The sequence below is a fragment of the Nicotiana sylvestris genome, chromosome 10, assembly GCF_000393655.2.
Source record: "Nicotiana sylvestris chromosome 10, ASM39365v2, whole genome shotgun sequence".
Taxonomy (NCBI): domain Eukaryota; kingdom Viridiplantae; phylum Streptophyta; class Magnoliopsida; order Solanales; family Solanaceae; genus Nicotiana; species Nicotiana sylvestris.
Genome location: NC_091066.1, coordinates 55,824,814 through 55,838,040, shown reverse-complemented (window position 1 = coordinate 55,838,040; position 13,227 = coordinate 55,824,814).

Genomic DNA, 13,227 nt, shown 5'->3' with positions numbered 1-13,227 from the left:
TCTCTTTTTATTTCCCTGCTAATATTTTTGTCTATCACTTTATTTTGAAAACTTCAACAAGACATTCTTTTTCTTTTAGCTTCCCTTGCTTCATCCACTGGCTCTTCGGGTTGCCAAATTCTCACTCTACTAGGGACATGAGCCGTACTAAGGTAATATTATCCTTTCAAGGCTTCCAGTGCCTATCTTTGTTGTACTCATATCTAGTTGTACTATTTTAGAGTGCACCACCTAGGTGTCCCATAAAGAGATCTATTAGTACATTTGCAATACCCTTCAGAAATGTCAACTGACACAAACAATCCATCCATTATTTTGGGTTACTCTAACCCCAACCAGATCCTGATATCTCGTCCTCCTTTTAAAATACATATGTCAGCCCCCATAGGGCACAATTGAAATGGGTGTGATCAATAATTGTATATACCTCTGTTACTATTGAAGGTAACTCAAAATGCTCATATCTCTCTGTCTGAGTTGAAAATACCAATAGTCTTCATTAACTGGGAACGTCGTACTCTTCTTCATCTTGCTTTTTTTTACTTGTTGAAACTTGTATTTATCTTCTGAATCTCTTCATTGCCTTTCACCATAGGGGTGGATAGATATTCCTTCCTTAAGGCTCCTTATCAAAAGGCTTACATGTCTTAGTACACCCATGTTCTGCTGAAAACTTCACATTTATCCATTATAAGAATGATACAAATCGAGTTCCTCTAACTTAACTCTTCCACAACTATATCTCTTACCAACCATCTTTTTGGATGTAGGTATCGTCGTGTTACGAATAAAATTTTAATTTAGGAGTTTGAATTCTTACAACTGAGCTCTATCACACGGTCTAGAGTAAGAAGAAAGAGTGACAATCCTAAATGCCCTGTAGCCTCCTACTTATAAGTGTGGTGCATGACACACCCATAAACAAGACTCTATTAGACACGACTTTTAGACTCCCTAGGACAAAACTGCTCTGATACCACTTTTATCACGATCCAAACTGATGGGCCGCGATGGGCACCCGGTACCTTACTCGATCGAGTACCAACATAACGTATCTTTTAATGTCATACTATCATAGATAACTGAGCCGGAAGGCTACTGTGAGATAAGTAGGGTACAACATGTGATACCAACTAATACACAAGACATGGGGGGCCAAAAGAGCAAAATAGCCACTCGTACAATGAACATAGACCGACAAGGCCATACAATCTTTTATGTACATGACATTTATCAACAAGCCAATAAGAATACATAATTTTCATAAAGGTCGGGACAGAGTCCCTCTATACTAAAAAATATACGTCTAAATCATACTAACCAAACAAGCGACTCTGAATCAAATGGAGCGCACCAATATCTTCCATTGAGTTGATAGCCTACTTGGAGGGCTCTCGACCTGTCTATCGGGACCTGCGGGCATGAAACACAGCGTCCCCAGGCAAAATGGGCATCAGTACGAATAATGTACCGAGTATGTAAGGCACATAAATGAGCACATAAGGGACATGGAAGAAATATAGAGTACACGACTCAACCCGTAAATCTGGAAAACTTTGTAAATTATGAAACATTTATAGTGGCATGCATATGTGTATAAATATCATGTCGTGCATAAGTACATGTGTTCATAATGTCATCAAGCCTCTGAGGGTATCCTATCATATCATCTTAGCCACTGTGGGCAAAATCATCAATGTATACCAACTTATCAGGTGGTGGTGCATATATAACGCCGTAACCTTTTCTCATATCCCGTATACATACACACACACAGACACACACACACACACACACACACACACACATATATATATATATATATATATATATATATATATATATATATATGCGCTTATATAACTCTATCTGGTCATGGGTCAATGTACATGTATAAATAAATGCAATGTATGAAAAGTACGTCAATGAAATCTTTAGGAATGTCATAAGATCATTATGCCTTTGAGTAATATCATGAAGTAAACTTTTTTCAACTTACGTATTTTTTGAGACCCATGAACAGATGATAAAATAATAGGACACATGAAAATTCAAGAACATAGGCACCTCTAATTCTTCTATGAATAATCATTTATGGAAGTTGTGCATTTTTTCATTTCGTTTGTGTCGTATAGATCATGCCAAAAGAAAGAAGGGATAGCCTTAACATACCTGAGTCAAGTCTCTTGAGAAAGATTACACCGTACTCTCTTAATATTGCAAAATCTCACGTTAATTTGAATTGTTGAAGGTCTTGGGCGTTGCTTATATGATATATAATATGCAGATGCATACTGGAGAAATGATTTAACGTTAATGTTTTTGTAAGGAGAGCTTGATGAACTTTTTCATATGATTTGTAAGGAATGATTTTTAGATTTAAAAAGTAATGAAACCTTGCTGAACTCTTTCCTTAAGAGATGTAGGAAATGATCTTTGATATTTGAAATATTATTCTAAGCCTTAGGTGGGCCATATTGCAAGCTTAGTGTCACTTTAAGGTGTGATACCTTTCAAGCCAATATTATGAGTCATTTATTTTGAATATGGGACTGCCACATCATACTATTTAATGTTTATCCAATATATATCCCCAATTAATTAGGTAATGTTTCGTTACCCGATAATTAACCAATAACCTTCATAATTAAGAATTATCTCAGCTTACTTAAAATACTACTCGTTTTTAACATATCTTGTACACCTTACTATCATGGCCTTGGGGTACCTTATATGGTGCTAGTCCATAAATACCGGATATTTTAGCTCGGGCCGTATTTTATCTCAAAATGTCAAACTTTGACAAAATTCATTTTCTTCGAATTACTTCCTCTCTCATCTTCACGAATTTATTCATCACTTATGAAATAACATAATCCTTATAATCTCCGAATAATCTTTTCCTTGGATTGATGTCAATTACCTTACGACAAATTCAACGTACAATATTACAGGGTGCAACATCGTCGTAATTTAATACTGCGAAGCGTAACATTATTGCAATGTAATACTGCAAGGCGTAAAATTATCGTAATATAATATTGCAGGACGTAAGATCATCGTAATATAATACTGCAGGATATAATATCATCGTAATATAATACTACATGATTTAATATTGACGTAATATTGCGGGGCGTAACACTTTATCTAGCGAGCATTAATTTTGTATTGTATTTTGCACTCGTCACTAAGTACCTTTTTTCTTTCTTTATTTATTTGATTTATTCTTTCAAAATTTTCACACATGATTAGATGACTTGTGTATATTAAAATTAATATCAGCGGATAATATAATATATAATCAATAGGTTCAACTGATCCCATTATTTTTGATACAGAGTATTGTTATAGATATAAAAAACTATTATTTAAAAAAATTCATTTTGAACTTATAATTCCAAAAGTCTAATAAGTTCAATAGTTAAGAACTAAAGGTCGAACCCCTAAAATTTATGTAATGGATCCATTTCTTCATAATAGTACATTCATCTTCCTAAAATCATAAATTTGCCTCTGACAATCATCAAGTAATAAAGTGATGAGATAGAGTATAAAAGCCACATGGACTTATGATTTGACCATTAACTAGATTAAACTATCCTAATTATCTAAGCAAGGATTAAACCCAAAAATGTTTGGTAACTAATTAAAATAACAATCTTATTGTATTCTTCAACTGATTCAACTTTTTAATCTATCTAGTTTACTAGTTGATTGGGAGCATGTTCTCACAGTACTATCCACAATATATCAATCCTCCATACCTATGGTATTGAATCTATCATAAAAAGTCAAAAATATTTAGAAAAGGGGAAAGAATTCACCTAAAAAAATACCTAGTTCAAATTACATCTCTTGTTAAAGAACCGATGCCCAAAGAAAAATCAAGGGGGATTATTAATTAACTATAATAAATTAAAAACTACCACCAAATAGCACTAAAAATCACCCAAAATAGTCTCTTCACCCGCGCTTAAAATATACATTATCCTCAATGCATAACATACATAATAAGAGATTAAAATTAAAAGACTCCTTGGTATATCAAAAGGCACATCATTAACATCTCGTAAGATACTAAGACTTCTGTCATACCTGATCTTCTGTGCGGGCACCCTATACTTAGTTTCAACCGTCCAGCTCACTTTTGCATACTTCCAATGAATTTACTTTCCATTCTCATACTCTTAATTTTTAAAAATATATTACAAAAATTACACAATAAAAAATAAATAAAAAAATAAAAGTCAAAGAAAATAATAAAGCTGGGTTGCCTGCCAACAAACGCCTAATTTGATGTTGCGGCATGATGCGAACCAACTTTTTCCTGCAGCTTGAACCTATGAATTGAGAACCCAGTTTCACTTCAAGCTTTCGACTATGCTCTTGAGATAGTGGGGTAAATCTAACTGTGCCAAGTAACCAACATCACATTTTGCACTTCTTGATTTTTAACTGAGGTATGCAATTTCGTCTTTCTAGTACGATAAATTCAAGAATGTAAGAACCTTATTTCTCATCCATTGACTTTTTCAAAGGCTCGAATGGCTCAATTTTCATGTAATCATCCAAATACAAGACGGAAAAATTCTTGGAGTAAAGCCCAATGCACTCCAATTCAAGAATTGCATTGCTATTTGCACCCTCATATATACATGCACAAAAGTATCCAAATATAATATTATCCACCTCCTCACATGACTTTAGTGTACTTTTTTAATATTGGCATCATCAACAGATATACGGTCAAATGGTTGGTACTCTACTTTTAGCTCCTCAATTTGGCTTACAAGTTCTTTTTTAGCTTCACACAATTCATAGCTAATTTTTTAGGCTTTAGACGTATTAACCTTTGCACTCATGAATAGCAACGCCAAATTGGTTGATCTCTTGTCCGAGATTACTTCTTCCTTCTATTAGGCGTCTCTTCCCAGTTGTAATTCCTTTACGAAAAGCCTCATAGTTTTTTAATGATTTTCTCTGCATTCCATAATGTGAGCACCGCGTTACTCATCCTCCATGTTATTGCTCATACCAAACTCACAAATATCATTAGAATCATCATGATAAGGGGTCAGGGAGGAATAATAATACTCAGTATAATTATTTTAATAGCCACCACCACAAATAGTACAAGATTAAGATGGTGCACACAATGTTTGGGGATATTTTCATACTGTCTCCACAAATGAGGTTGTAATGACTTGACCGATCATTTTGAGAAATTGCACTTTGCTCGGTAGTTTACGGGCATGAGTAGCTCCGTATGGTATATTATGACTTATGTGAATCGCCGCTTTTGGTTTTAGGTTATTTGGTTATTGATGGGATCGGGCTGCACGCCGTAACAAGCCATGTTGGCTTATATTAGCGCTTGGGAAGGATCTGCCCTTCCGATGTCTGACATATCAACGTAAGCGCATGTACCGTACAATGTTGAGTGATTGATTGTGCTGAGTGATTGAGCGTGATGAGTGGGAGTGCGAGAAAATGAGATTGAGTACTCTGAGATTGTGAGTACATGAGTTCATCAGTGTGATGCATTGCATTTGACATGCATAATTGACATACATACATAGAGATGCATTTCCTCGTGCACACAATTTTGTGACATTCATGATTTCACATGCACATTGACATGTAGGAATTGAGATGTACTTTCCTCATGCCATCTGAGAATGAAATATCTTATCTGATATTGAATGTTTTTGGAAAAAATCACAGTTTTCTGATTTACTCATATTTTGGTGATTTCGGTAAAATATTTGGGTTTTACTATTATACCTGAAAAGAATGCCTATTTTTCGGTAACTGTGAATGAGCTGAGCATCATATCTTTGAGTTATTACTTGTGTTGCTATTATTATATTGCTACGAGTTGTTCTTGGCTATTGGTGTTGGATTCTGACCGTTGTCAAAGTTCGTCACTGCTTTCAACCTAAGGTTATGTTTGTTACTTACTGAGCACATGTGATCGATTGTACTTATACTACACTTCTGCACCTTGCATGTAAATTTTGGAGTTGATGTTGCTGCGAGTGGCGGGAGCTGGCATTGAAGATGTACCTGCGTTCCGGTTATAACTGCCTCTTGTTCTTGGTAGCTTTAGATTTATAAATCTGTTTATGTACGTTTCGAACAGATGATGTATTTATTTCATACCAGCTTTATAAACTCTAAGTCTTAGAAGCTCATGATTTGTACTACTAGTCCTTGGGGAATTGTATAAAAATTCAGTTATTTCATTTTTTACTCTTATCATTATCATTATATTATGATTTATTGTTAATTGGCTTACCTAGCGGGTTGTGTTAGGTGTCATCACGACTAGTTAAATTTTGGGTCGTGAAAAGTATTGAATATGATATATAACTAATATAAGTATTAGTTATACATAGGTTGAAAAACACAAACAAACAAGAGATTAATAATACAAAACTAATACATGTATTATTTTTCCTAATACATCCCACCAACGACCCCTTAATGTCTTTAACATAGGTGAAGATCGTCCAAGGTCCATAATGAAACAATACCGTATGGTCATATGGCTTGCCAAAATCTATGTGTATCTCCTTGTCAATAGATTAAGCAAAAATTACACCCTAGCTTCCTAGTTTTTTCGTGCTCCATTTGGAATATTAAGATTCATTTGCGTACAGATGTTGTAATTTACCAGTCAAAAAGCCTTAATGGCATATAACTAGTACTTTCTTCATAAATGACAAGAACGTTGTTCTTCCTTCCAGATAAGAATCAATTCATGTAAAAGAAAAAAAAGGAAGATTGGTATTTAAAACGGAAGAAGATGAATTCTTGTTTAGTTACAATAAGGAGTTAAACTGAATCTTGCTGCTTCCTGATTTGGCAAAACTTATATCATAATTAGTTCTAAGTTAGATGGATGTATCACAACATTTAGCTAAACTTTCTTATGCAGTTGTCCAGACTTGAATTAGATTACTTTCTCTACAAAGTCATCTCATGGCTGACTAGCTGAGCAAGAGTAGAAGTAGAATCCCAACTCTTTCACCCTGTACGAGCTAAACTCAACCAACATCTTCTCTTCAGGTAGTTGAATGTGACGACCCAGCCAGTCGTCTCATGAATTACCACTCCGTTTTCTCCATTTCAGCTTCTTTACGCTTCGTTATCCGTGTTTTATGTGATCAGGTTGATTAGTTTGAGTTCGGGGAGGATTCTGGTAAGACATGAGACACTTAGTCTCTTTTAAGAAGGCTTAAGTTGGAAAAGTCAACCGGATGTTGACTTACGTGTTAGAGGACTCGGATGTGAGTTCTGATGGTTCGGTTAGCTTCGGGAGGTGATTTGTGACTTAGGAGCGCGATCGGAATGAGTTTTGGAGTTGTAGAGAAGATTTAGGCTTGAATTGACGAAGTAGATATTTTGGCAAATTCCGGTTGATAGGTGAGATTTTGATATAGGGGTCGGAATAAAATTCTGAGAGTTGCAGTAGCTTCGTTGTGTCATTTGGGATGTATGTGCAAAATTTCAGGTCATTCGGACGAGATTTGATAGACTTTTTGATCGAAAGCATAATTTAAGAGTTCTTGGAGTTCTTAGGCTTGAATCCTATGTTAAATTGGTGATTTGGTATTGTTGTGAGCATTCCGAAGTTTTGAGCAAGTTTGAACGATGTCGTGGGATGTGTTGGTACGGCTGGTTTGAAGTTCCGGGGGTTCCTGGATGTTTTAGTGCGAAAATTATAGCCGTAGCAAGTTCAGAAGGGTTGCAGGCCCCGGAACTCACCCACGCGGTCCGCACAAAAATGAGTACGCCCGCAGCCGTGGTAGGTGTCGCGCGGACCGCACAAAAGGGGGCGCGGCCGCGGTGAAGAACCTTCCCGCTGGTCCGACTTCGGAAGCTCATATCTTTTGATCTACAAGGAATATTAAGGTGATTCAAAAACGAAAGTTGTAGTCCTTCATGTCTAGTTACCATAAATGTAAAGAAATCATAATTTGGACATTTGTAGCGAACGTTATGGCCAAAATATTAAAGCCTGTCACTGCAGAGGAAGGCCTGTGCGGCCGCGGTTGTTTTTGCGCGGACCGCACTGGCTTGTGCGGACCGCGGTCGATTTGGTGCGGCCCGCGGAGGTTGAAATCTGAGGGGTACTCTATAAATACAAAGCTTTGGGTTTTATTTAATATTTTGACCTAGAGAGCTCGGATATTAGCAATTTTTCGAAGGTTTTTCAAGCAATTCATCGGGGTAAGTGATTTTAACTCAGATTTGGCTATAATACATGAATCTATCACTGAATTCATCATTTAATTCGTGATTTGGGATGGAATTTGGGAAGAAAATTGTGAAACCTTGCAAAAATATAAAATGATGATTTGAAGGACCAAATGGTATCGGAATTGGATAATTTTGGTATTGTTAGACTCGTGAGGGTATGAGGATTCTGAAAATATAAATTTTACCCTATTCCGAGACATAGGCTCGGGTTTTGCTAATTTCGGGATTTTTGATATTTTTCGAATGTTTTCGCTTGGGCTTTGTTCTCTTGGCATATTGTGACGTATTCGTTCTGATTTTGGATAGATTTGACACGCGTGGAGGCCAATTCGAGGGGCAAAGGCATCGCGAGCTAGAGAATTAGCTGGTTCGAGGTGAGTAATAATTGTAAATGATGTACCGAGGGTTTGAAACCCCGAATTTGCACATCGTAGTGCTATATTGAGGTAAGACACGCACTGGATGATGAGCGTGAGGTCTTTTACTACTGGGGATTGTGACTTGGTCCGTCCCGATTGATGATTTTACCGTGTATTTGACTGAGAATCATTTGTTATCATCATAATTTGGGCTGTTTGCCATATTTGGGCTTCGTGCCAACTATTTGAACCCTTCGGGGATTTTTATCACTCTTTCCTCACTGCTTGACTTATTATTTGAACTCAGTCCTGTTGATATCTACTGTTTTACAAACTCAGCCACTTTTACTCAGATTTGAAAGTTAAATGATATTTCTACATCATGTTTTAGGCTGAGAACGACCGTTTTACTAATTCCCAAGGGGCTTGTGATGATTTTTTTTGGACTGAGTGAGGCCGAGGGCCATATATGAGGATATGCTGAGTGATATGAGGCCGAGGGCCTGAGATACTTTATATGCCACGAGGTGGCTTGAGTGATGTGAGGCCGAGTGCCGAGTGATGTGAGGCTGAGTGCCGAGTGATGATGCCACGAGGTATCTTGATATAGCACTTGGGCCGTAAGGGGCCCTCCAGAGTCTGCACACCCACAGTGAGCACGGGTACCCATTGTTCTGAGTGATTGATACTATGCCCAAGGGGCTGATATGAGTGATTGTGAGGTAGCCCGAGGGGCTGATACTATTTTGAGGGTGAGCCCGAGGGGCTGTTACTGTTATGATATTGAACCCGAGGGGCTGGCACTATTCTGATATTGAGCCCGAGGGGCTGGTTCTATTGATATTATGCCCGAGGGGCACTTTGTTGTACATGTTTTGCCCGAGGGGCTGTTTACATTTCTATCATTTTGTTACTCACTTGTAAACCACTTGCTTTACTTGTTGGAAAAAGGGATTTTCACTTGATTTCTCACTGTTTTACTGTTTAAAGCGATTTTACTGCTTCAGTATGGATTGCCTTGTGTTTTTACGTGATTTCTTGCCTTCAGTATTTATTTATTATTATTACTCACTGAGTCAGAGTACTCACATTAATCCCTGCACCGTGTGTGCAGATTCAGGCATAGTAGAGTCCGCACCTGAGCGCTGATTCCTTCCAGGCTAGGCAGTGATTTGGAGTTACGAGGTAGCTGTTGACGTCCGTAGCCCCTTGTCTCTCTTATCCTCTATCATTTATGTTTTTGTCAGACTGTTGTATCGGATTCCGTACTTTGTAGAAGTATAGAAGATTCTGTAGTAGATCATGACTTGTGACACCCCGATTTGGGCTGTGTCGGGATGGTTTCCACTGCTGTTATCGTTAAAGCTTCATAATCTATGGATATTATATTATGTTTATTACTATTTATGATAATTAACTGCTTAAAGAGGTGTTGTATTTTGGTCTGGCTGGCCTTGTCTTCACGAGAGGCATCATTACGACCGGGTTCAGGAATTGGGTCGTGAAAAGTTAGTATCAGAGCCTAGGTTACTTAGGTCTCACGAGTCATGAGCAGGTTTAGTAGAGTCTCGCAGATACGGAGACGTCTGTATTTATTCTCGAGAGGCTGCAGAACCTTTAGGAAAAACTTCATATTCTTGAAACTCCTATCGTGCGAACTTGTTGATCCGAGTGCTAAACTTCTGTTATTTGATTCTTCGCAGATGGCGAGGACTCGCGCTACTGGACGAGGTGGACGACTACCAGTGCCACCCACTGAGGCCACCAGAGGCCGTGGACGCGGTCGTGGACGTGGCAGAGGTAGAGTAGCGAGGGCAGCACCTGTTGATCCACCAGCTGCCCCGGCTTCGGATCAGGCTCCAGCTATTGATACTCCAGCAGTACCAGTTCAGGCACCAGGTGTGCCCATCGTGATTCCAGGTCTTCAGGAGGCCTTGGCACAGATCTTATCAGTTTGCACTGGCCTGGCTCAGGCAGTTTCAACCACTACAGCAGCAGCTACTTCACAGGCCGGGGGAGGCAATCAAACCTCCGTTGCTCGCACACCTGAGCAGGTAGTGTAGGGACTGTAGAGACCGGGGGTACCTCCAGCTCAACCGGTTGCACCAGCTCACGAGTTTGTTGTGCCAGTTATGCCGGATGATGAGCAGCGTCGTCTTGAGAGGTTTGATAGACTCCAGCCTCCGTCATTCAGTGGTGCTGAGGGAGAGGATGCCCAGGGTTTTCTTGATAAGTGTCAGCGGATGCTCCGTACAGCAGGGATTCTTGAGACTAGCGGTGTGGCATTTACAACCTTTCAGTTTACTGGGGCTGCCTTCACATGGTGGGAGGCGTATGAGAGGCATAGGCCGGTTGGAGCAGCGCCCCTTACTTGGCAATAGTTCTCCACTCTCTTCTTGGAGAAGTATGTACCGTAATCCCGCAGAGAGGAGCTGCGTATATAGTTTGAGTGGCTGTGACAGGGGGATATGACTATGTCACAGTATGAGTCAAGGTTTTCTGAGTTGGCTCGTCATGCCATTTGGATAGTTCCGACAGATCGTGAGAGGATCAAGAGATTTGTTGATGGCCTTAACTATCATCTCTGTATTCTTATGACCCGAGAGAGGGTATTGGGTTCTACGTTCGAGGAGGTGGTCGATATCGCTCGCGAGATTGAGATGGTTCACCATCAGGATCGAGAGGAGAGGGAGGCCAAGAGGCCTCGAGGATCTGGCAGTTATAGTGGTGCTCCTTCGAGGGGCCAGTTCCAGCATGGTAGAGGTCGTTCTTTCAGGCCTGATCAGTCAGCCCGTCCAGAGTATAGCAGGGCATCTCCGGGTCATGTTCATCATGGATCTCAGCGGGGCCAGTCATCACTTAGTGCCCTCCAAGCTCAGAGTTCATCTCGTGCCCCGTCGGCTCAGGGTTCTTCTATGCCTAGTGCATCAGTTGATCACTCTGGTGTGAGGGGTTCCCTTCAGTACCCTTCTCCAGCACCTGGGAGTTGTTTTGAGTGTGAAGAGTTTGGGCATGTGTGGAGGCAGTGTCCTCGTCGTATTGCTAGTTCATCCCAGCAGAGGGGTCAGCCCTCGACTTCTGCTCCAGTTACTTCACTACCCGCCCAGTTAGCTAGGGGTGGAGGTCAGGCAGCCAGGGGTCGCCCCAGAGGGGAAGCTCGATCAGGGGGCAGTCAGGCCCGTGTCTATGCACTCCCAGGCAGACCTGACGTGTTACACCCTATGTTTTCGTATGTTAGAGTATCCGTAAGTCAATTGATGTAAGATCAGAAATGAGATCAACTTTGAAAGTACATAAAGTAAGTTAATCCTTTTATAATGGAGGTTACAAATCTTTATGATCATGAATAACGAGTACCAAAAGGTTTGGAAAGCTTAGGCGCTGAATGAATTAAAGAAAATAAGTTTCGTCGAATGTCGACAAGTTTGGAATGTTATAACCTATACTTTTGGGGTGAGACAAGGGTGATTAACATGATGATGAAGTTATGTTATGAGTTAGTTTAGTCGTATGATAGTCGTGTGATATGTTTTGAAGTCAAGCAAGTTGTGGAACAAAAGTTGGAAAAGATCATCACAAGTTACATTCAAGAATGAGTTGAAACTTAGGTTAAATGTAGCTGAGATTATCTCCCAACATACTTTGAATCAAGGGATGATATACATATGAAATTGAATATCTATGAGTCTAGTTTTCAACTCATTAAATCATTTATCAATACGATCTCGGAGTATAGACATATTCGCATTTTCACGAGACCGCGCAGCTAGTAGGTGACAAGTAGGTGCATCACCTACTTGCCAAAAAGAGAGGCCTCAACTAAGTCGGTCAAGAGGGTACTTTTAAGGGATTATAAACTCAGTTATTTCACCTATCTTTAATACCAAGAAAACCTAATTGAACCCTTGCAACTCCTCCCCAAAAATCCCACACAAACCCTAGGGTATTCCGGGTGTTACGACACGATTCTAGTGCTGAAAAGTCCGGACAACTTGCTAGTTTCTCTTTCTCCTTCTTGTAGCAGTGTTGAGGAACTTATTTTTGATGAAAATGGACCTGGTTTCGTGAGTTATACTCAGTACAAGGTAAGTTTATGCTTCTCCTTCCATTATCTATGCGTTTGCGAGTTGTAACTCGATCGTAAAGAATAGACCTAGCTAGTTTCGAAAGAATGGTATGTTGTTTGTTCTTGTGTAATGGTTGGATGGTTGTAAACTTATTTCTAAGTTGAATTCATGGCCGGTTTATTGGATAAGAGGTATAATGATATACTTTTGGTTGTATTTCCCAATTTGAAAGAAAAGACAAGTCGAAACGTGTTTAAGTAAACTGAAAAATTATTTTTGAGTTGATGAACTTGTGGGAATATTTTTGGGCTATTTCGTATTGGTATTGGGTTGTCTCTTTTACTAATATTTTTATGGAGTTGAGAGGAGGAAGGTTGTGGAGAAACACCACATAATGACAAGGTTGTTTGTTGGTCGTTCGTCGTAATATTTTCGGGTTGGTTGACACTATTATGGTTGTCGTGTTGTGTATGAAGTGATAAGGGTATGTTGGGTTGTTTGTGATTTTCTTGATTAGTGTGAAGTCATATATA